At 38.8% G+C, this 26,323-nt stretch overlaps 1 long non-coding RNA gene across 1 annotated transcript in view; it reads left to right on the top strand.

Annotated features, from left to right (window-relative positions):
* LOC134543039 (uncharacterized) overlaps nt 1–26,053 on the top strand; it is a 99,264-nt gene extending 73,211 nt beyond the window's left edge. The window contains exon 2 of the long non-coding RNA XR_010076880.1: nt 25,102–26,053. This is a non-coding gene — a long non-coding RNA (uncharacterized LOC134543039). The remainder of the gene's footprint in view (nt 1–25,101) is intronic.
* Nucleotides 26,054–26,323: the final 270 nt, after the last annotated feature.

Here is a 26,323-nt window from a genome sequence, read left to right as displayed (position 1 = left end):
GCTTTGCGCATAGAGTTAACCCAACAGGGTGCTTGCGTGTTGTATACATTTCCGTGTCGTTACCACAACGCCGAACGTACAATAACGCCGAATGCCAAAATGACCGCAACGCCGACAGCTATTAAATTTCTGTGTACCACAACGCCGAAATACAGTAACGCCGAAAAATGATGCTGCGGGGAGGGGGGGGGGGGGGGGCACAGGAGCAAAATGAAAAACAACTGAATGAATTTGTGTGCTAACCTTACCTAATTTAACCTTTGTGGCAGTCCTGCAATGACATTTTTCGGCGTTGTGGTCAATTTGGCATTCGGCGTTATTGTACATTCAGCGTTGTATTTCGGCGTTGTGGTGCGTCCCCTATACTTCCCTTACTTTGTGTTTATCCAGTCAGCGTTAGGTAGACCTGGGTTTACACGGGTAAACGCCGAATACAAAATTTATTTTACTAATTATTCGGACTTTACCCAATAAACTTGGATAATGTTAGGTCAACCCGGGTGAACCTAGGTTTACTTCTACTAGCATTACCTGTAACATATTGTTACGAACTCGGGAGACAAGAGACAATACCGCGACGCGCGCCAGTCAGCGGAGCTGCCTGTAGGCCCCGCACGGCCAATGACGTCACGCGCGCATTCTTCAGGGATTAGACCATCCCCGCCTCACCACCCCTCCTGCCTCGGCGCTGCTAGCTATCCAGAGTGGCCTGGGAATCCCGCGGGCTTAACAGAGGCCGCCGCGTGGAATAGCGTCAGTAAGCGCAGATGTTCTGGACGCTTCGAGCGTAGGGTCGGCCCGGCATGACGCGACACTTCACAACCACTCCAGTCGGTTCCAGAAAGACGGCTACGGGTATAAAAGCGCCGACGCCGGCCTCCGCGGGAGTTGATTTTAGAACAGGCGAGTTGAGTGGAATGCGAGTTTTGGCGAGTGACGGAGTGACGGGACCGTGCGAGTGCGACCGAGTGGCGCGAGACTGTGTGTGTGTGTGTGGACAGGTGCGAGGTAAGGGGCGAACCACTGTCGAGCCTAGTGCTAGTGAGTGTTCTGAACTGTGGAGTTGACAGTTACGCAGTGATATGTGAACAGACATTAAGTGTGGTATTTTAATTAGTAATGTAAATATTAGTAGCAAATAAAATTGTATAAAAATAATTCGGCTATCCTTACGAACCCGTTTATCCCCACTCGTAACAATATACACAAATATATATAGTTTTTGCAGTTTATTGTTTACATTTACAACATTTTCACACGCTATTTTCCGAACTTTTTTAATTTGTACATGTTTTAAGTTAATAATTTTTAAGTCATAAATAACCACAAAATGGTTGCGACAGCAGTTGGCTGGTTAAGTAATAGACTATCGTTACATTTTCTTACCAATAGATTAGCGACACCAACCCCTCAGATGCCGCAGATATGCCTGAAAGGACTCGGCTTCATAGGGGATTCCGTAAATATTGTTACAACTATTCTGAATGTCAACGAAAATGGCTGACATCCTTCAAGGTATTCGGAATAAGCAACTGTGCTTTATCAATCTTCCATCCCGATTCCTCCCGGAAATGGTCGATGGAGTTGTGGACTTCTCATTCTGCAGGGAGTTTAGAAGAGTACAGTCGTTGCTTACTGTTGTGAAGTGTGAAGTTTATCATGTTCACGTTCGAGACCGCGCGAGGCGATTGTTCAAAAAATAACCCACGGTGGAACAATTACTGCAATCGTGTTATGTTTACGGTCTGGTCTCGTAGAAAACAGTAATATAATGTGCATGCTCGCTGGTGTAGTGTTGCTGTGCGCCTTTCTTTGACGGAAAAATGGCACAATCAGAGCAACGTGTATAATTGGTCAAATGTTTTTTCAAAAACTAATTTTTGTATCTTCCCCTCCCCCCCCCCCCCTCCAAAAAAAATCAAATACCTGTTCCACCGTTTAAAAAAGCAGTCCATAAGCATCGAAAGCGAACATAAGTTTAAATGAACTTGATGCAAAACAAAATGGCCCAGCATTGATAAAAAAAAGAATGTAGTTTAAAGCATTCGGTAGATGTATATTTTAGTGTGTTAAAGTGCTACGCACATATGTATATATTTGAAAATTCATACTATACAAAAACACAACAATAAGTAACATTTAGTGAGAGAGTGATAGTATTTTACTATGACAATTCATGTTCAATGAACCATTTTCCCCCTTACATAGTGATGGTCGATGGAGCATATGTTGTGGAAATGCCCATCTGCGCGAGTCAGTAATGCGGAAGAGGGAAACTAGAGAGTAAAATGCGTTTTACGGGCCGTAAACTTGTCCGCGTGAATCGTTATGCCCTTCTACGGGAGTGTTATTTCAAACGAGCTAATCTTTCTTCAAACAGGATGAAAACGACCTGTCGGGATACCTGGTTCAGCCAAGCCCCTTTTTACATTGGTGAAAGCGACGATAAAAACGATACGTTTTGTGTCCACTTCGAACTGTTATTTTCCCGGCCTTCTCGTCTGAGTGTGTAAACTTTTTTTTTTTAAGTATCATACTTTAAATGTTATACTTTATAATTTTAACAAACACAATCCTGCCGTCGCCGAATCTTCTGTGTATCATTTCTTGTGTCTTCTTCGTTCCCAACAACACCTTGGGGTTGCCTGGTTCTGACCGAACACTCGTCATTGGGATCATAAATCATCGACACCCCTCCCTTCCCCCTCCCCCCTTCCCCCCTCCCCGACTCTACCGCAACCCCACGATTGTTTGCAAGTGGGGGAGTAGAAGGTTCACTCGCAGCAGGAGATGTGGCGGACGTTGCGGTGAGCTACTGGGCCGTATCCAGTCTCTCTCTCTCTCCATGTCATTATTCTGTTAAAACGAGTCATATGGGATAGGTGATTGTCTTGCCTCCAGCCACCTTGAAACTAAAAAAACAAATTGAAGCCATAATAAAAATAATCTTCTTAAGACCACAACTGACCTTAGAGGTAAACTATATATTTTTTTAAATGTGTAATCCTGCAATTTGTGCTATAGTGCTGTGTAATTTTTATTTACTTTTGAAGTCGTAAAAAAAGGAGTTAAATTAGCCTTTAAAGTAGCTTTATTTTTATTTCAGCCTTGTTGAAGCACCGGGAGGTATTCTATACCGCCCGGGTCATCCGCCCCTCCCAAAATTCGAGTCTGGGTCCATGCCCATGCCGGATTATAGAACGTCGATATAAAATGAACGGGAATATCAAGTATGTAATGTAACCCGCTAGAAAACAATGCTGAAAAAAAAGGACAGTAACGACAAGTGCAGTAAATGCGAACATGGGGGCCAGCTGGAAATTCATCCGAGAAAATAAAAGTATGAGCGAGTCTTTGATGATGCCGGTGATGTGTAAACATCTAATCTTGGTAACGAGCAAATTCATGTGTTCTCATCTTGCAAATACACTCGAAACTCGGACACGAAATTTAACGTATAATGATTTAAAACAATGCCGAGCGTGAAAAATGTACGGAAATTGTGTTTTCAAACTACATTTCTTGACGCGAATCACACGTAGTTTCCGCGACCGCCGCTAGAATTCGCTACCGGAGCAGCTACGTAAACTAACGAATAATTCGATCTGCAGATTGAAGTATAAAACTTTATAATGAAACGGCGTCTTGGAAAAAGAATATTAAACCCCGGATTTTCACCTGATCTTCTACAGTGAATTTTTAAAATAATACTGCCCATCTTGTCAAAATTCATCACACAGTTAATACCAAGAAGTTAGATGGCAGCACCGTGGTTGGAATACAGAAAAGAACCGAAGGTGGAATGCCGGATTAAAGATATTTTCACTAACGAACTGTCGACGTGAGCGTGGATCCATTTCCAAGAAGCCTCGGGGACTGGAATTCCGTAGCATGGTGATTTATATGTAGCATCGATTTAAAAAAAAAAAAAAAAGTTGCGTGGGGTGCCAACAAATGCCGGTAAATGATTGCGCCGCGAGTGACTCACTGCAAAACCGAAAGGCGCGGATGCTAATAAGGCCTGCCCTGAGCTTGCGCGGTGTGTGTTGGCGACCGAGCCCGCCCCCCCCCCCCCTCCCCTCCAACTCTTCAAGAGAATCGCGTCATCGTCTTGAATGAATTGACTTCTCGCCTCAGGGAACTGGTCGGCCTTCGCCCGGCCGTGCCCATGCCCATCCCCTCCCCCCTTCTCCACTCCTCAACCCCCTCACATGCCACAACGCCGGCAGCCATGCCGCACCTACAAGTCGGTGGGTGCAGCGGCGATGGGCCGGATCGAATTGATACGAATAATCGATTATTAAAATCTTTTCTCGTGGGATGGAAATCGTCCGAAGCATTCACTATGTGGCAAATAAAACGCTGAACACTTGACACATTTTAAACCACTAAACTGTTTTTTTTTGATTTCTAGACTTATATATTATAAAAAAATAAGGCCATCAAATTTACTGTCAATCTAGGGCATTATAAACAGCGGCAGACAGGTTGAATTATATATATATATATATACACATACATACATATATATACATACATATATATATATACATACATATATACACACACACACACACACACACACACACACATATATATATATATATATATATATATATATATATATACTAGCTGACCCGGCAAACGTTGTTTTGCCATATCAATTATTTCTAGGAAATTTCTAGTTGCAGTACCCGGCGTTGCCCGGGCTGAACACAGGGTGAAGGGTACCTTTTTCGAAATCAGATTTAGTTAGTAATTGTCTTCTTAATTTGAATGCCAAGTGTGCAAAATAATTTATATCACTTTCAGATCCCGACACGTTCTGCCAGTGTATAGTTATTTACCTGTATATATCTCAAAATTGTTGGCCTATATGTGGTCTAGACTCTATAAAGCACAATAGAAAAAAGCTTAAAAATAAGAGATTACTAACATTGAAAAGATTCCATTATCTAGCTAATGCTCGGCATGCATTGTAATGCCTCATTCAGTTTTGTTTTGTAATATGTTTGAAGTAGTTACACGTATACAAAACATCTATCCATCTCTCTAAACATACATTTATCTCTATCTGTATCTTTATACATCTATGTATATCTCTATCGCTATTTATCTCTTTATATCTACATATTTACATATATACCTCACACTATCTCTATCTCTTCTATATATAAATCTCTATATAGCTCTATACATCTATATCTCTTTTTCTAACCTATTTCATTCTGTATACCTCGCTCCATCTCAACTTATCTCTCTGTCTCTCTCTATCTCACTCTATATATATCACTCTATCTCTGACTCTCTTTTATATTTAAATAAATTGTGTCATGCGTGCGCACTTATACAACAAAAACAGACGAAGTGCCGCTATATGATATGAAATAAACACATTTTTTGAAACGATTTGTGCTCCAACTATTGCAGAATAGTTATACCGTCTCAGAAACCTTCACGGGCATGCGCATAACAACTCACCAAAATTTCATTGCAATTGGATGAATGGTATAGGAACGCATACGGCACAAACAAACGAAAATTAAAGACATGACAAACGCATAAAACGATGGTGCGTTTAAAATTCAAGGCAAATAACTCTATCTATTGACGAAGTTAAGAACAAAACTATTATGAGCGCCTTTATTTTGCTAGCCGCTGCGAGCTCCACTAAGCGGGCTGGTCTCACCAAGGAGAAAAATATGAATTTGCCAGACCTTACTATGTGAATGATCGTGTGGCAGACATAGAGAAATTACACTCACTCACTATTTGTATGTCTATGACCTATGATTTTTTCTGTTATAAAATGAAATTATCACTTTTTCACTCCCTTAGGGATGGAATTTCATATTAATATGTGGACTATGTGTTAATCCAGGTAATGAGCTCGCTGTAGGCGGGGAAGGTTGATCAAGTAAGTGATAATTGATCAGCTATCGACCGGGGTTGAAAAATATAAAATTCTATTAAAAATTAGGGGTTGGTGATAGAAGGGTGAAAATTTAGGGTTGTATGTATTTTTTAATTCCACATTATAAAAAAATTATAAAAATCTTTTGTCCAAAAATTAAAAAAAAAATGTTAGGGGTGGACAACCCTTATCACTTAGGGGTATGAAAAATAGATAGTAGCCGATTCTCAGACCTACTGATTATGCATACAAAATTTGATAAAAATCGGTCAAGCCGTTTCGGAGGAGTATGGCAACGAAAACTGTGACACGAGAATTTTATATATATATATATATATATATATACATGCATATATATATATGTGTATATATATATATATATATAACTTCTGCAAAGCTTAATCTTAAAAAAAAAAAAAAAAAATTATAATTATTTACAACCGACAGGGGTAGATCGAGGCGATGAGTCATATTGCGTAACGAAAAATGCAACGATCAGGAGTGGGGAGCTTGATGGCGGATGTGGGGGAAAGGGGGGAATAATGAAATAAGTTTAGAGTCGGACGACTGCAAGATTCTCTGCAGGGTTTTCCATCGCAATGTTTGTGAACCTCCACTGTGCGCGTCATTGTTTTAGTTTTTATCGTTTATTGAAGTGCGAAGTTTCACTTTTGCCGCGAGTGGCGGCCACACACCAGTGTGTTTGTTTTGTTTATAATTTTGTAACATCGTCCATCTTTTGCGCATTAGACCAACTCATAATAATTGGTCATCATAGCCAGTTTTGGGCCTCGTGACGTATTGCTGCCCATTTACCTCTATGTGTAAAACGCAGAATTCGTGGGCTGATTACGGTAATAATAAAGGAGTTCAGGTGATTTGTTACTGTGTGCTGAGTTGAATTGGACAGGAAGGTTTGATGAGATTAATTTGTTGCTTTTTTTTTGGGTTATGGTTTTGTTAGACTGAAGCCCACAGTAAACCGTTGTTACATATTGAAATCCATGTATCGATCTTAAAATCGATTTTCACCGTCACGGACAGCGCGCGCGCGCGCGCGCGCGCGTGTGTGTGTGTGTGTGTGTGTAGTCTTCTTTTCACAGACGAGAGAGCCAAACGCCCGATCGTGCATCTTCGGTTTTTTTTTTTTGTTCATTGTAACTCATGATAACTAATGGTCAATTAGGTTAGGTTAGCTACTTTTTAAATACTTTAAAACATTGTGGACGGTTGATTTGGTTAGGATAGCTACATTAAAGATACTGTGAAATCATGTAAACAGTTTCCTAGCATGAACTTCTGGTTTGGCTCTCTCGTCTGTGAAATGAAGGAAGGCTTCCCGTGTGTGTGTGTGCGTGTGTGTGGAGGAACCAGGTCGGCCTTCGACTGGGGCTGATGGACGCGGCTAGGAGGGGCGGTGTCGCCCGCGGCTCGCGTGTCCGCTGAAAGATGGCAGCACCCACGCCTTTGCGGTCGCGAGTGGGTTTGGGTGGTCACGTGATCACTCACGTCGTTAAGGGAGATCACATCCCGCCATCTTATATTCGGATTTTTTATTTTTTTTAAATAATTACTTTTAGAAGACTTGTATAGAATTTTTTTTTTCACGAACTCCCATAAGCAAAATCTTTACAGACTTTTTTTTTGACGTGACAACGTCTAATAAATCGATGAACGCCGGCTGCACGCACGAAAAAGTGTCCCGTTTCGCACATTGTCCCGTTACGCCGTGTCCCGTTACGCTCATTGTACGCTCGCGCCGCATCTATCTCTCTTCCACTCGATTGGAACAACCATCCATTTGACTTTTTCGAGGCAAATTAAACTTGAAACACTCCCATTCGTTTCCTACTTTTCATATCATCGTCGTATCCTTAACAGAACAACACAGATTGGAAGAAGTTAAATAGCAAACATGTATAAATGTTATAGTTAAAATAATCTCTTCGTTAAAGTAATAAACATATTTGAATTAATGAGTGTAAATAAAAGTAAATTTATCAATTAAATTGTAGATTTCATTTCACTTCTTCTTTGTATCCATACAAAATAGTGATAATTCAATAAAAATGATTCAATATTATTCATAAAAGTATGTAATAATTTCATCAATGTTTTGTTATGACGTTGTCACGTTAAACTATCGTCCGTAAACCGACTTTACAGACAACCAATTTTTTAATAATTACTTTTAGAAGACTGTATCGAATTATTGTCACGAATTCCCATAAGCAAAATCTTTACAGACTTTTTTTTGTTCTAGTATTATGGGCGCACTCAATAGAGTATTTGTGTTACAAATTTGGAATGGTATTTGCGACGCTCGCTGGTGCTTATGGCGCAGTATCGCCTCTGAACTGGCGCGCGGTCTTCTCGTCGGGCATTGGGCAACTGTGATATTTGAGCGGTGACCTCAATACTATATGATGGACAAATATAGAACCCTTATTAAATGTTTCATGCATAAAGTTTTTTTTTTCTGGAACTTTTTTAAGTCGTATGCACGCTCCTAAAATACAGTTTAGAAACGAAATACGGAAACGAACGACTTAGCGTATTATAAAAATGTTTTTTTCGTAAACATACTTCACTCGGATGTTTTAAGCAGTTTTCAAATCGCGTGTTTTTTTTTTTTTTCTGAAGGCGTTAATTTTTACATTGAATTTTTTTCATTGAATTTTTTTCATTGATTTTTTTAGGGCTATTTGAAAAATATTAACACGATGAAATTTTAGTGTACAACGATATGCGCGCGCGCACCATGCAACGGAAATTAAACAGGGTGACGTCCAATGACTATGAGCAATAAACGTTTCGTCCAGCAACGCAGTGCGTGGTTTATTTTCAAACGAATGGCAAAATAGGAAATGTAACAGATAAACTAAAAAAAAATCATACATATTTTTTTATATTGAACTAATTTATACAACTACGATAGTCTTGTTTCACGCTTACATACATTGCATTACAGAGAAAATGGCGACCACTGTTGGTAACCACCCAGCTTGTTAATATTAAAACTCAAATTTTGCATATCATATTTAATTATAATAAGTTTTAATATATATTTTTATTTGTGGAATTTTTTAGACCATATCTATTGACAATATTATTACAGCTGTAGTCATTCTGACGGAAAATAAAATTGCAATTCTTAACACTATTATTATTTCACTGAAGAAACTATTTGTAGCAGTCGGTCACTATTAATAACTAAGCATTTGATAAAATTATGTGCTGCCCAAGAGAGATTATTATTAAAAATCTTAATTGATACAAAAATATCCTTGACAAAACCAGGTGAAACCAAGATGGCGTCTTTCAATTACGAGTCATTACAGAACAATGAATATTGTCATGATGCTCTTGATGAAATACAACAGGAAAAAATATCTCTTTTTTTTTTTTTTAACTAAATACCACGTTCCTGATATTTTAATGTATTTTGATTACGTTACAACTTAAACGGTTTTTGCTCTCTGGTGCATACCTGTGAAAGCAGATTCTGCCATTTTGGTTTCTTCAGTTTTACTTAATTTATTAGTCGATAAATATACGTCAGAACATAAATCTTTTGATGTTAGCTATATGATTTAGTTTATTTGTAAAATAAAAGGTTGCAGTCCAGAGGTTACACATATTGTTGCTACCTGTGGTTTGTTATTTTAAAAAAAATTTACTTTGCATGCACGTCTGCACGATTACATGGTAAGTGTGTGAAGCATTTCCCCCCCCCCCCCCCCCCAACTCCTTCAGGTAATTGCGACATGTTGGTTGGTCGCCCAAAACACTGGCGGAAGCGTCTTGTTTGCATTGTGTTTTGAATCGCTATTATTTAACGATGAAGATTCTAATTCATACTCTTTAGCAGTCGTCAGACGTTATCAAGCACCATATCCGCAATGATTTGAGCGGAACAGTGTATGGCGATGGTTAGGTTGAAAAGAAGACTTCAGATACGTCACAGTATTTCGTCTCCTTACAATTCCTAACCGCATGGTTAATCTTTAGTTTTTTTTTTTTACGTGGCAACGTCTAATAAATCGATGAACGCCGGTAGCACGCACGAAAAAGTGTCCCGTTGCGCACATTTTTCCGTTACGCTGTGTCCCGTTACGCTCATTGTTCCGTTACGCTGTGTCCGGTTACGCTCATTTTTCCGTTACGCTGTGTTCCGTTACGCTGTCGGCGAGTGCAGTAATAATAGGTTATGTTACAATTGACTAAAAAATTATGGTGTTTCATATAATTGATGATAGATAATTGATTATAGTTTATTTATATGAAAACTTGTTCATAATTATATTTAAACTTTATAGCTAAACGCCAGTTTATAAAATTAATTACAAGTCATCTACACGTGAACTATTTCGTCGACTGTTTATAAAGTGAAGTGAAAAGTTAATGTGGTTGTCATTGCTTATTACAACAACAATTTCGGCAATACAGGTTAATTATTCTTGAATTTTAAAAATCTGATCACTAGTATAATTTCAAGTATTTATTCTTTTATTATTAAAATTAAAATGATTTTATTTTATTCATAAAAGTATGCAATCATTTCATCAAAGTTTTGTTATGACGTCACGTTAAACTATCGTCCGTAAACCGACTTTACAGACAAACAATTTTTTTTCCATCGTGCCAAAGAACTTCTTACGTACTCCTCAGGAGGGGTCGGTTGGGGGGGGGGGGGGGGGGGGGAAGGGTGAAAAAGGATGATGGGCGTGCGTGCGAGACGGCGCGTAGCGGGGACAAACAATCGAATGGGCGGGAGGGAGCGAAACGTCGTTGAAAGTAGTCCTTCCGCCTCCAGAGCTCCGTGGATGGCGCGGATCGCGGCGAGTCGTTCTTCCCGGTGGGCGAAGCGGGTTCCCGGACCAGCCTGTTTTCCCGTCCTGAGGCTGACCTCCCCCCCCCCCCAGCCCAGGGGTTTCCTCTGCCCACGTGTCGGAGGACCCTTGAAGCCCACGCCGCTCTTCCCCCGGGGCTCTGCGCGATGCCTCGACGGGCGTCCGGAGGTTCGCAACTGCGGCGGAGAAGAGGGGGAGGGAGAGAGAGAGAGAGCGAGAGAGATAATCAACGCACATGGTGCTTCAAGGTCGGATTATTCCGCCCGGGCGGCAGCGGAAACCTGCGGCGACTAGCGTCGGCGGGAGTTTCCGCGGTGAAGTTTCTCCCGGGGGCGGTCGTCGGCGCGGGGCGCGAGTCCGGGGTCGTCTGCGCGACGTGCTACGACCAGCGGGGCCCGTGGTCGACGCACGCTGCCCCTTCCCCCCCCCCCCCCCCCTTTGTCCTCTTCCTCACCTCGGGGTCCCGCTGCTTTCACATTCCCGCGGTCTCTCCTTCAGGAAGGAAGGAGGGAGGGGGGGATACAGAAGTACGACTCTCACGGCCCGGACACAACGGTCCGAAACCCGTGGGCGGTCCGCGTCCGTATTCGGACGTGAGCGACGTCACATTGTCGCAATTGCCGTGTCCGACCGTCCGAAGCAACTCATCTATATACATAGTAGTCAACCAGTGCGCAGTAAATAATTGTATTTGTAAATGAGTAGGCCTACCTATGCAGCTTAGTTTTGAATATTCATTTAACTCGTAAAAAGGTTTTAAGAGTTCGGTATTGTTTAGTCATTCGGTAAGGCAAAAAATGCTCACAAATTGAATTCTAATCACACCGCCCGAAATAAATTTCCATGTTCGGCCTTTTAAAACCGCATGTAGCAAAGATTCAGAAGAAACTACGTGGTTTGAAAAATGCTCAGGATATCCGAGTCGTGACTGTTTACGAAAAGCATTAAAGAATACTTTTGAGGGCAAATGAATAGGTTTGTTCTCGTATTTAGCTTTTGAACTATATTTTAAGGGGAGTGAAAAGGGCTAAAACGCTTGTTTTCAGAATAAATGTTAGGTATGAAACTCCCGATACAGCTTTTCTAAAGCACTCAATGGGCCTTACATTACACCTTTTTCTTCATTTACCGGCTATCTAATGTTATTGTTAACGCTCATATTCCATAGTCCTATGCACGACGAGAAGAATGCGCGCCAGTTCAAGAGCCTTACGTTAGAGGAGATACCGCCCTAGAGCACTTATCTCGTCTCATCAAAACAGATACACCCCTGACTAGGCGGGCCCCTTATTACTTGTCGAAGGCGCTCTCGCGGCCATTGTCTGAAGTTACTTAGCTTGTGGGATATAGCCGGGTCGAATACGAAGAATTCACTGACGTCTCGGTTACACTGCAGTCGCCATCTTATGTGTAACTGCTCCCCTGAAAATGACGACTGCAATGCCGACCGAAACTTTGGTGAAATTTTCGCTTTCGTCTCGGCTAGAATTTGAAATCCAAGCAACTTAAGGAGGATTATGTCTCTCCATCTTGCAATTCAAATATTTTGACACCACTTGCAATAAAGCTCCCGTCTAATATTTTTTTTTGGTATGACATGTCATATGACTTAGCTTTGGCTACTTATTGAACATGCGTGATTATTATGACAGTTGTAGTCACCCTTATGCCTCTCCATCTTGCAATTCAAATATTTTGACACCACTTGCAATAAAGCTCCCGTCTAATTTTTTTTTGGTATGACATGTCATATGACTTAGCTTTGGCTACTTATTGAACTTGCGTGATTATCATGACAGTTATAGTCGCCCGCGTGAAACAATTTCCTAGCGGCGCTTACAGACTAGAGCCTTTTAGTAAATATGGGATTGCAACAAGGTATAGGAGGTCTGGGTGGATATGATTAATGCCTTGACATGCCGAAAATAGGGATAAATTATTCAAAACTAGAATTATTGGCGAAAAGGTGGGGAAAAAATCCGAGATGGCGGGGCCTATTCCCTTTTTAAGTAGGTCATAATTACCTCATATTCCTGCCAGAATACCCTATCGCCTGCTTCTGTTAGGCTTGTGTGAACATATGCACCCCAGCAGTATTAGAAAAAAAAGTCGAATCATCAGTTGTGACAACAACAGTAATCTCACTGCAAGAAAACTGAACGCGGCGCTAGAGAGCTGGATAAACACTTCGTTAAGGCCTGATCTCACACGCCGCGTTTCGATTTCTTAATTCATTTATATCATTTTAAGGCTATTTCTGGAATTTTAACTCTACACCTCCTTTAAATTTGTTGTTCTGTCAAGTGTATTTTCAACGGATATTGCCCTTGAATAAACGCGAAGACGAAAAATTAAAAAGAAAAAAAAAATGGTTGTCTGTAAAGTCTGTTTACGAACTATAGTTTAATGTCCAAAAACTTACATCAAGTAACGATAGTTTAACGTGACGTCATAACAAAACATTGATGAAATGATGGCATACTTTTTTGAATAAAATTGAATCATTTTTATTGAATTATCACTATTTTGTATGGATACAAAGGAGGAGTGAAATGAAATCTACAATTTAATTGATAAATTTACTTTTATTTGCACTCATTAATTCAAATATGTTTATTACTTTAACGAAGAGATAATTTTAACTATAACTTTTGTACATGTTTGCTATTTAACTTCTTCCAATCTGTGTTATTCCGTTAAGGATAGGACGATGATAGGAAAAGTAGGAAACGAATGGGAGTGTTTCAAGTTTAATGTGCCTCGAAAAAAACAAATCGATGGTTGTGCCAATCGAGTGGAAGAGAGATAGATGCGGCGCAAGCGTACAATGAGCGTAACGGGACAAATCGCAACGGGACAATGTGCGTAACGGGACAATGAGTCAAAATGGCGTGTGAGACAAGGGCTATTTAAAGTAAGCGGTTAACGGTGGCGGGTTGTACGCCTGAGGTGTATTTACGGCTGGAGCGGGGATGCGATCGTGTGTGCCGGGGGGGCTCGCCGCGGAGTTGGATCGTGTGTGCTGTTCCCTGGATGCGTCATCGACCGCCGTTGCCAAATAACTCGCCGGCCACAATGCCAGGACCCGGCGCGTATCTGCTGGCCGGCCGCCCGATCCGAATGCAGCCCGGCAGGTGAGGGGGATCCCGCTCCGAGGGTCTTCTGCCAGGTCCGTGACCTGTGCTGCTCACCTGGCCGCCGCGGGCGAAGGTCAGCGCGCCGCAGCGATCGTGGGACAGGGGCGAAGTCGGAGGGGAGGGTGTCAGGCAGTGGCGTAGCCAGGATTTGTGTATGGGGGGTGTTAAGAAGCATGCGCCCCCCCCCCCCCCGTACTAAAGCAGGGGGGTCCGGGGGTCCTCCCCCGGGAAAATTAGGATTTTAAGGTGTAAAATAGTGCTATTTTAGCAGTTTTCGGTACTAAAATTTAAATATTGTAATGGTAAAATTTTTATTAAATTTTAATATTAAATTTGTTTGAGTGATGAATAAGAAATTAATTAAAGATTTGGTGCTAAGGGGGGGGGGGGGTGTTTGAACCCCTAAACCCCCCCCCCCCTGGCTTCGACCCTGGTGTCAGGTCATTTCACCCCTCCCTCTCTTCTCCTACCCACCCCCGAACAGCAAGCAATCCCGCGGAAGAGAGGAATTAGTTTTGAGACAAGGTCATTCAGACCGGTGTCACGCTATGCGGTTGAATCATCAGTGATTTCGTATATACATAATCGTTTTACATGTTAACTTTCTTTTTTATAAATTTACAGATTCTTCAAACAATTCTGCCGTTTGGAACACGCCAAATCTCTTGAACGAAATATGAAATTCATAACAGGTAGTGCTGTCTATGAGGGAATTGTAGGGACTTATCTCAACAGCGCTCTCTACGCTGCTGGTTGAACGGGGAGGAAGGCGAGCGCGCCGGTAGAAAATATAAAATTCGAGGCATCCACAGCTGACTGTATGGAATACCTATGCCTATTTTCTGAAACAAGCGCACGCGTAACTCTGTCGTATTCTTTCGTTCAACTATCTATCTAGGTTCTACTTATTTTTTTTTTTTTGGGCTGGGGACGAATCATCGCACAAAGAGAACGAAAACATGCCAAGCAACGTATATAGCATAGTGATCCCTATATATCTCTTTGGCCAAGTACCTATTCACTGTACTTTTCGCTTCAGAAACGTTTCACAACAATGTTCCACGAAAACGTTGCATTAAAATACTGCCATGAAATTTTAGCCCAAAGAAGTTTCACTTCAAAAAGTGAAAAGAGCTCCTTAAAAGTTACGAGAACTGGCCTTAATATTTTGTATGTTTACCAAGTATTCGAATCCTAAAAAAATAAATTAATAAGCATAAATTAACTTAATTCCTACTGACTTCAAAAAAACTGCTCAAGATATTAATCAGGCAGTAATGACTAATCAACAATAAATATTTCTCACTGTTGAAATAACACCATATAAACGTGTTTTTTTTTTTTCCTGATTGACGCGACATGTTTTCCGGGCTTTCCGCATGACATGGCGAACGCGTGAAGCTTGCTGAGAAATTGTCAAGGAATTCCAGTCTTGTGGCACGATCAGCGAAATGGCGTGTTGCCAACTCACCGTAAACACAAGCGCATTCTGCTGTCTCTGGTTATTTAGTGGCCAAGTTCCGAGTCGAAACGGGATAAACCCACCGCGTGTCCGTTCCAGGGAACAGACTTGTACGTGTTGTTAGGGAGACAAGGTCGCGCTGCGGGCTGATTACGAACACCATCGACGACTTGCGTTATTCTTCACGCGGTAACGAAACACGTATCGCATTTGGTGATTACGACCCACCTTGCGATATGCGTTTCGTTATTTTCCACGGTAACGCTAACCTGCGATACGAATCCATGACGTCAGAGGACAAGCAACAACTGAACAATTAATATTTTCGTCGAACAGACTATTTTGTCAGTGAATCATGACTACTTAGTGTTACTGGGAACAAAATAATCTTTTTCAATGCATTAATTTCTTAAATAAAGTCTTCAAAGCTTTTTTGCGGCCTTTTTCGTAAAAGTTTGAATTAAAAATGCAGTTAAAGATTTCGCGTCGTCATTGTGGCTAACTGCGTCTTGCCATGTAAACATAAACATCGAACGAGAAGCATGTATATACTTCAATAGAACGAAAATGAGGCCACTCTACAGGTTACAAAATTAAAGAAACCACTAATTACCACGAACCCGTGATTGTTTTTATTTTACCTATTATTGATATAATATGAAGAATGCAATTTAAAAAAAAAAATTTAGTCAAGTTTGGTGTGCTTGTATAAAAACATAACTTTATACTTCAAAGTTATATATATATATATGTGGTTAATGATATATTTAAGTGGTTATTAGCATACCTAATAAAAACAACACTTTTTAACATATTTCCAGCGGTGAGCTTTCTAGATTATGTAATCTAATCAGTTGAAATGTTATAAATATATTTTAATACTCATGCGCTTTCATGAATTTTATATACAAGTGTTTTGAAACAATGTTTACAAGATATTTGTACCATTCGTAAATAAAAATAATTTTGCTAATATTTATATCATAGGTCACTCAAACATTGTTTATTCCCTTCGTACACTTGGTAAAGTTTAATTACAGTAAATTATTTAAATTTGTGGTTTTCTTGGTTAGAGTGCACATGCCGCTATTAAAGAAGACACTGTGTTGAATATTTGTGTTCTCAGTTAAAATAAGCCTTAGAGTGGCACTGGTAAAGTTATTGCTGCCCAACAGAAATCTTTGTGTGGTTTATTAAGAGCCACAGAGAGTTTGCAGCCAATTTTTCTTCAATTGATGAAAGTGAAGCTTGCATGTATCTGTGGATTTAACTGGTAAAGAGGCTTAACAAACGTTTAGGGACATTAAAAACCATTGACCATTGGCAAAATATTAGTTTTCCTATTTTTTCCTTTAGTGAATATAGCCTAACAATTTTTATGTAAGCAGCTGCCTTCAATTACAATGGAGAAGATATATACTAATTTTTGTATTTTCATTTTTTGAAGTCTGTTTTAAACTCTTCAGTGTGTTGGGTTGCATATTCTAAGGATAAAATTAGGCCCATAATGTTTCAATTTAAAAAGATTGAGATTTTAAACAGTTATTATGGAACAGTTCTTGAAAATTTTCAGTGTAAGAACAGTTTTTTTTTTATAATGTGAGGATATGAAAGTTCATTGCTATGTTTTTTAATTGCCGTTTAATTTAATCTCACCAATGACTTAAACAAGTGAAACTAAGTACTGAATATTAGAATGTATGCAGTGTTGAACTATATTGTAAACAACTTTGTTTTCAAGATGGCATTCAAGTTGGTTAATGATCCAACATGTATGTAAATTATTAATATGCTGCAATTATTTTAAAAACTGTCTTGAAATATTCAATAATTTTAATTCTCCCCCCCCCCCCTTTTCCCCATTAAAATAAATGAATATATTACTTTTTCTCAACAAGTTTAGAAATTGATGGTTTAATATGTAAAATAATATTCAGTTTGAACAATTTCTGATGTACATGCATACCAATTATTTAATTCCATTTTTTTTAAATTCAGTAATGGATCAACATGATATATGCTGCAATAAAAAGAGCAGCTTAAGCAATAGCTGCTAAGATAACAACTGGCAATATTATCCAAGTTATATTTCTGAGCAGCCTTGACCAGAGAATTATCCAAATCTTCAGTACAGCATCATCATTGGGAATGATGTAGATTCTAGAAGGTGGTTTTGTCCCTCAAACTCTCGTAGACATATTGTGGTAGTCATGCATTTTGTTTATCCTATACTTTTCCAAATATTTATTTGAAAATTAAATATATATTTTTTTCATTTCAATACTGGTATGCTTCCAATTTTGTTGTTTGAGATTGGTGTAGTTGGTTTAAAATAAGAGTGGTGAAAATTAAGTAGTTAAGATACCTGAAAGTTGACAGAGAGAAATTGGAGGTGTGCTACATTTAAAATGAAACACAAAAAAATGACTTGCATGAACATGGAAGTGTTAATAGTTCATATTAAAAAAATCTATTAAAGTTATTCTTCTCAGAAGTGTATGCAGAATTTTGTTATGGAGGAGGAAAGTGGTATAGAAGCACTTAGCCTGCTGTTGGCTTTATTTTTTTTTGGGGGGGGGGGGGGAGAATATAGATTTTTCTTTTAGGATTTTGGGGGAGGCATATATTCCTCTTGCCCCTGCATATACCCCTGGTAGGTTCATTATTAAAACAAGACCTCTTACAATCCTTGTGTTTTCATAAGATAGCCAAGAAACCTAAGAGTTTTTTTATGCATATTTGTTATAATGACCATCAGTCACAATCAGTTACATATTAATTTACTGTATTAGTCTTTTATTTCAGTTAAATTTTACTTAATATAGTTAAATAAGCTGTTCAAAGGCTTCATCACAAGTTTTCAGAAACATTTGATTTGATCTCTAAATACTAGCTCAAAAATTGCTTATTTTAATATTCATACACATCTAAGCACAGATTTAATGGTTATTGGTTATTCTGATGATAAATAGAAAGATAAGAACAGTGAGTGATAATAACAATTCATAAGATGCAGTGTGTTGACTGGGGAGGTGCAAGGAATGGAGCTGTACCAAACTTTATCGCAAGATGAATCATACTAAGTTAATATTTGTTCCTGAATTATCTAGCTAAATGCAATGTGTGTCATTTAATTTGTTTGTACTTGTCTCAGTCTCAATAAACATACCTACATTGATTCTAAACTTACAATAATAAAAATTAGTTCAAAATATTTTTTTTTTATATTCGTCCACATGAAACAATGTCTATACTGTATACAAATGGGCTCACTGGCAACAAGCAGTTGTACCTGCTGGAACTTGCATTGATAGTCAGCTAGTCTAATGAAATTCTTCCATGTTATATCTTGTTAACACAAAAAAAGTAAAGAATGGTTATATACAAGCATTGTGAAATATATTACTTGAAAAACCTTGATAATACTTTTAGTCAGCATACTTTATAGAATGTGTATTTTGTTATTACTTAGCACCTCCTTTATTATAACTCTGCCTCTATGATACCTAGTGTAACCTATACAATTCATAATGGTAATGATCAATAGTACAATTTAAAAATAATAAAAATATATTTGAATAGTTGAGCAGCATTCAAGAAAGACAGCTGGCAGCTGATGAGAAGCATTGGGAATATGTGCTTCTGAAATGGTAACCAGAAATTTTATTAAAAATGCATCAAAGAACTTAAAGAAAAGTTAAAAGGCATGCTGGAGGCACGTGCTAAAATTGCCTATTATGAGAAAATATTGTGTTAAGAAATCATTTTTTGTATACAAGATTCCTTACAGACTTGTGCATTGATTTTTTTTATTGGACAGGCTATTAATAGTTAATATTAATAATTGTTTAATTATAACCATCCATGGAAAAAAAAATGAGATATTAAATAATACACTCTTTGTAAATATTTTTCGTTTAAAACCACAACAAAGTCTGAAATTGCAAAAACTTGTAAACATGAAGCAGCACACAAGCAAGTTCCCATGTATGAGATTTACTTGAAATAACAACCTATCATTAAATGATTCATAGTATCTATTTTTTTTACACACAAAAAAAAACAATGTTTCAAAAAAGCCACTGCCAACTCTCTCAGGACAATGAGATAATCTGCTGAAACTAGAAAACAAAAAGTTAACATGTGTTTAATATAATATCCAAGTTATACTCAAAAGTAACATGGAAATGAGTGAACACTATTTTCACAATTTATTTAATAAATGCAACAAACTTGATAACAAAGTATTTATTAAATTGCATAGCTTGTTTCTTCATGTTTCTTCATTTTCTAAGGTTTTCCAACTGCTATGAGGGTGCAATCTGGCAATTCGAAGGGATTTTGATGGTTTCTTAACAATCTTCTCTGCCTTCTCCTCCAGTTCGATAGCTAGCAGAAAGGCAGCAAAGGCCATTGATTAGAACCTGAAATATTTTAAAACATTAACTAAATTAGTGTAATATAGTTTGGTAGGCTACTAATTGTTAACAAGAGGGCCTGATTAATAAAAATAATTTTTAAGATGGTATTATTGAGCTAATATTCCTTGATGTAACACATAACTGCATTCATTTTTCTTTAATTTCTAAAAACAATTTTAACTTTTCGACTTATTTTCCAATAATTTCCATGAGTGTGTTGTAACTAGAAATATGCCATTTTAATAGCTTGTTAGGTTAGGTAAATCAAAAAATGTAATACATGAGAATGATTGATTGGCTTAAGTAAGCTACATTAAAAATACTGTGTGATTTTGTGAACTGTTTCTTAAGTTTTGTTACCAACAAAAATAATAGGTATAAACTGTAGTGTGGTTGGTTAGGTTAGAGTTAGCTGTGTTACAATATATAATTCTTAAAAACTGTTAATATGAGTTCACAGTATATTTAATATAACTACCAAAACCTAATAAACTGTCTACACTACTTTCAAGTATTTGTAGTTAACCTAATCAAACCAGCCATTCCCACCTTTTAGTTTGTTAGATGAATTAAAAATAACAAAAAAATAGTGTGGATCTGTCTGAATGGTTAGTTAAGTTAGGTTAGTTACATTAATTGTACTACAAAATATGTGTGGATGGTTGGTTAGGTGAGGTAAGCTTAATTTTCTATTAGTAAAACAATGTTACAGTATTGATAGCATATGTTAATAGGAATTAATGTCTGAAAACTAATAAATAAATAATAAAAAAAACATATGGACAAGTAGCTTTTCACCAGATTTACCTCATTATACAATATTTAAAATGTAGCTAACCTAACCAACTGAAGACATGAATAGGTTTGCAGTATTTTAAGTGTAGCTAACCACACATAACCAACAATTTAAAAAGTAAACAACTTGAAATATCTCAACAGAAATAAGTATCAAGGTTAATAATAGGAACTCAAAATTACCGTTTTCATAAACTTATTTTTATAATAAAGCCTCGCCTCCCCTACATAAAAGCTCGAAATGTTATTTAATAGAATCATCCTGTTTAAGGAGGGGACTTACTAAATAAATTATTCATAAAGTTATTTGTTTTATGATCAGCCCCACTTGTTAACAATTACCAATGTTAATTGAGCAAATACCCAAACACAAAATATACATAAGCAGCCTATTTGAACTATTTATAGCTATGTTAAGTTCATAATGTGCGTATAAATAATACCGCTCTTTAGGTTAGGATTAATTTGATAAGCTATGACACGGCATTTATTAATATTCTTCTTACCTACTTTGATCGTATTTAACCACTTCATAATTATTCCACACAAACTATGCATTGAAAATAATGATTTCATGGTACAATTAATAAACAGAGATAGCATGTTAAGAATAATGTTCGCGTGTTAAATATACACACGCTAACCTAAAACAATAGTTTTCGTTTAACTTCATCGCTTTACATCGTACTCGACTATATTTAAAACAATAATGTGCGATTATAATGCCGTTTTTAAGACGGGAGGACATTATTTTTAAGAGTAATTATATCACTTACCTCACATTCGCTTCGTATCACCACTTGAAATGCTCGTGATATATAACGTAGCTCCGGTGCGATAAATATCACTTGAAAAGTGTGCTCGTAATCAAAGTTTGCGATATATACCGCCACAACGTCATCAATATTCGAAGTTTAACGAAAAAGGATGTGTTCGTAATCACGTTGCTGGTTCCTGCGATATTCTTCGCAAACCTTCGTTATTTATCGCAACTTATAACGCAAAGTATGTGCTCGTAATCAACCCGCAGGCCTCTGCGAGATGAGCGTCGCAGTTGTCCGTTTTGTTTAGTCCCACCGCCGCGTATCCCAGGAGGAGGTGTACGCGCGTGCTTAGTGACTTTAGATCACGTTCCCGTCTGTTTCCTGTACATTTTAAACTTTGGGCGATGGCCACTTCCACGTGATTACATTGTGCGTGAAACAGTTTTTTTCTCTCTCTTTGCAGCTAATTGTTGCGCCAATTTGGTTAGACGTTCTAAACATTGACAGAAGCAAGGGCGTCGCGCCGGGGGCTGGGGGGGGGGGAAGTTGCCCCCCCCCCTTACTCTAGAGCCCTAGAGATTAAAAAAAATGTAGCCAAATGCAAAAAAAAACATAATTTTCCCACAACATGCCTCCCCCCCCCAGTCCATCGGCTGGCGACGCCCTTGGACAGAAGTATCGTTTTTTTTTTGCAGTGTAGAAACAGTTTGGAATGAAAAATTTTTTTTTGTATGAAAGTGACTTGTTTTCAACGTTTGGAGATGTATTGTTTCTCTGTGTACGTGACATACATACAGTGAAATAACCAGCAGCGGCCTAACGTCCACCATTGCAGGACTCCGCCAGAGAAACGTCCTTCGCTCGGGCCGGCGCGCGGCCTGGACGCGACCGCGAACTGCCTCGCGAAGCGTAAACATGGAAGTGGCGGTCCCCCGAACGTAATTAGCGTCTCCGCGGACCGCGGGGTCAGGGTAGCGGCACACTGCGGGAGAGGAATGCTGCTCACCCACAGATGGGCAGGCAGCGAGATGGTTGTGCGTGGTGGGAGGGGGCGGGGGGTAGTTCATTGTAAACGTACAGCTTCGGGTTGGGTAGAGAAGGGGGGGGGGGGGGCATTACTTCTCCAGTAATTACACTCTTCCCGCCCCGCGCAAACGAGCTTAACGGTGGTATCTCAGGCTGCCAGGAGGCTCGGATACCCATCAGTGGTACGAGTTGGGATAAACGCCCGCATCCTCGTCTTCTGTTGTCGATTTCCACATGGCGCACAGCGACAAGGGAAAACCTGGAACAGTCGGCGGAATGTTTCAGCAACAAGGGGGGGGAAAAAAAAAAATCAGGATTTTTTTTTTTAACGGTGTCAATTAAAAATAAAATTATTTAGTTGAGATTTATTTTCAATTTTTTTTTTCCACATATAAGTGTTCCCAAAATTTTTTTTTCTTCTGTTCCTGTTTGGTGATAAGTATATCAGCACTTTGACCACGGACATTGACGTCAGTGTTATCGACTGTAGTGTGATAAAATAATCTACGTTTACCAGTGTTGCAATAGTTTTAAGTGTGGTACGCCTAAGAGTCGCAATTTTGTATTTGAATTGTTGATAGTTGTTGGCGATTCATTGGTCAGGGCAAAAAAAAAAAAATTCCAAGACTGGAAAAGTCAGGAGAAAGTCAGGGATATTTTTTTTATCAAAGCTTTGTTAGCCACCGTGTTTCACTAAACGCAGAACGTTGGATTCAAGAAAAGTATCTCCGTTCATTAACCTGAGGACAGTTTACTTAGTTCTCCGCCTAGTGTGATTCGCAGAAATACTCTGTAAATTACAGAACATGCTTTAATGGGAAAACATACACATCAGTCTGAGCGTCCTTTATTTTACGAAGTAACCATTGGTTTATCGTGATGGCACGTGTAACAAATTGATTCTGCTTACATTGCAAAATAATATAGTTGAGTTGACTTATATGTTGGGTCGGAATAATGTTTTCGATTCCTTTACATTTGTTTCGCCGAATCAATGGGGATGAGTGGCGCAGTGGATGCAGACTCGATCTTGTCGCCGACAGTGCAAGATGTGTTGTCTCCATAGGCGTGCCTACAGGGGGGGCCAGGTGGGCCATGGCCCCCCCCCTAATATAATCACTCAGATCGGCATTTTCTCTAATGCGTTCGTTAATATTCGTATATTCCTGGCACTGTGACACTCAAACTGTTTTTCAGTTTTGCAGCGTGCTAATTAACAATATTTTTAATCATTTTATCGTTCTGGAAATACATCCGCCTTAGTTTATTTAAAACACGAGGTCATGGCCAAGCAAAAAAAAAATATATATATTTTAAGAGGTTTGTTAAAGTTCTGTTGTCTGAATTGCTGTGTTTGCATTCACTAAAAAGAAGTTCATTTCAAGGTAGATATGGACCTAGCTATTGGAAAATTCGAGGGGGGAAAATGTGTAAGTACCCTTTAAACATTGTCTATGGAAAAAAAAAAAAAAAACATTTTTTCAAGATGGTTAAAATTATACTGATATAAATATTAACTAGTAAACATATCTCGTTGATACTGTTGATACAAATATAAACGCGGTAATGAGTGAATGTATTTAGGCTATTTAACATTCTAAATTCAGCTTCTGATTTAAAAATTTAGCAGCCCCCCCCCCCCCCCCCCCCCCACCCAATGGAAATGTCTGGGCACGCCTATGGTTGTCTCGTTTTGGACGGACGGATGGACGAACGAGGAAAGAGGGCTTCCTCTTGGCTGCGGCGCTGACGCCAGGGTCGGGAGGTTATCTGCGCATACTCTCCTCCTGCCCCCCCCCCCCCTTCCCCCCTAACAACTGCCCCGACTTCTCGGGTCGTCAACACTTTGCTGGAGCCCGCCGATTATCTCCTTGCAGGCCTTCACAAGTTTTTTTTTTTTTTCAAATTAAGGGGAAGAGAAAAGACGCCATGTTGGTTCCAACAGTTTGTGACATCACAACTTTTTTTTTTTTTTTTTAATCGTTTGATGTTAGAGATCACGCATTTAGATATTTACAAAGCCCTTAGCATTGTGTCTATTTGACAATATTAATACCGTAGTAGTCATTTCCAAAAAAAAAAAAAACCAAATAGCAATTACTTATTATTATGACAAACTATTTCTAGAAACCAGTCACCATTAACTTAATGCTTTCCTCAAGATTACATACCAAACCGACATTTTGAATATAAAAAGAAAATATTTTTATGACGAAAATATATTGAACCGAGATTACCTCTTTCGGTTCCTTTAAGATATATATTTTTGGCAGGGTTCAAGGTCATGGTTTTGCGTGAGCCCAAAACTCACCAACAGTTTTCTATAAACTGAACAAAATTCAAATCAAGTTTTTTTCATGGTTGTGTTTGTAGTATGCTATGGTTTTATTTTGAAAATTAAAATGTGTGCTAAGTTAAGTTTTTCCATCTTAAAAAAAATAATATTTCATCAGTGTAAAAAAATTAAGCTATAGTTTTTATTTGTGCTTTACCCCTAGTGTTGCGTTATTGTATTTTAAGTATTTTTTTAATTTACATTGCAATCCGTGCGGTCGTTTTATGGTATATGCACTGACTATGTGTTATATAGTAGTGTCCGCTATTTGTAATGGATCCAGGCTAATGTCCGCCATTAAAATTTTTTGCCGTGCTAATCTAAATATGTGTATACACAGCCCGATGTGCGACTGACTTGTCTGACGGATGTGTTTGTTCCCCCTGTGTTCCAGGTAAGAGCGCGAGACCGCGCGTGGCCAGTTGCGTAACGCCCCCCGGCCCCTGCTGTTGCCCGCCGCCCCCTCCAGACTGCGCGCGCGTCGCTCGGCCGGTGACACGGCGATGGCGGTGAGGCCAAACGGGAAGCCTACGATTCACTCGTCCTTATGGACACACATGAATACTCACGTTGGCAAGCCATCTTTCAACAGACGAGAGAGCCAAACGCCTGATAGTGCATCTTCGGTTTTTTTTGTTCATTGTAAATAAATATACAACTCATGATAACTAATGGTCAATTAGGTTAGGTTAGCTACATTATAAATACTTGAAAACATTGTGGACGGTTAATTTGGTTAGGATAGCTACATTAAAGATACTGTGAAATCATGTAAACGGTTTCCCCCAAATAAATACACCTGTTGTGGTACGGAAAAAAAAAACCCGAGCATGAACTTCGTGTTTGGCTCTCTCGTCTGTGAAAAGAAGGCTTGCCAACGTGAGTATTCGGGTATGTCCAGAAGGACGAGTGAATCGTAGGCTTCCCTACAACGGAAACTTGCCAACGAGCGCTGCTGCTGCTGCTGTCGGCACGTAATTTTATAGCGTTGCATTTTTCGTCACGCCCCGATGACGTCACCGAGGCGATGACATCCTGAGGGCCGTAAAGCATTGTCACTTGGAGCAGTAGTGACATCGCGGGAGGTTTAGCGCCCGAGGAGGTGTTTAACTACGCGTTGTATGTATGGCGGGTCTCATCCTTAAGTTTGTGCAGGATGCATTCAAATTGGCATTTACTATCTCTTTCCAATGTGCTATTCCTGTCGATGGCGCTGTCCTCGTTTTGGTGTGCTGTTTTGCCGTCTATACATCATAGAAAAAAAAAGTTTAGGACAAAACTTTGTAATGTAATAATTATATATATATACATACATATATATATATATATATATATATATATATATATATATATATTAATAAACTCAAACATCGTACTTAGTGAAGTAAAATTTGAAATGAGACTTTTGGAAGAACAGTTTACAGTTGTATTTCATCTGACAATATTAGACTATTATTTCTTATTTGTAATGTTTTTTTTTTGTCAAGGATTATCACTTAAAATTAAAATGTTTTTTGCTCGTTTGAGCATGGCACATAATTGCATAATAAGTGACCAACTGCTAGAAATTAGTTACTCCTTTGGAACAATAATTGACGTTAAGAATTGAATTATAA

The sequence above is a fragment of the Bacillus rossius genome (assembly GCF_032445375.1).
Source record: "Bacillus rossius redtenbacheri isolate Brsri chromosome 9 unlocalized genomic scaffold, Brsri_v3 Brsri_v3_scf9_2, whole genome shotgun sequence".
Lineage (NCBI taxonomy): Eukaryota > Metazoa > Arthropoda > Insecta > Phasmatodea > Bacillidae > Bacillus > Bacillus rossius.
Note: the sequence above shows the minus strand (reverse complement) of the source record. Positions and strands in the feature narration are given on the sequence as shown.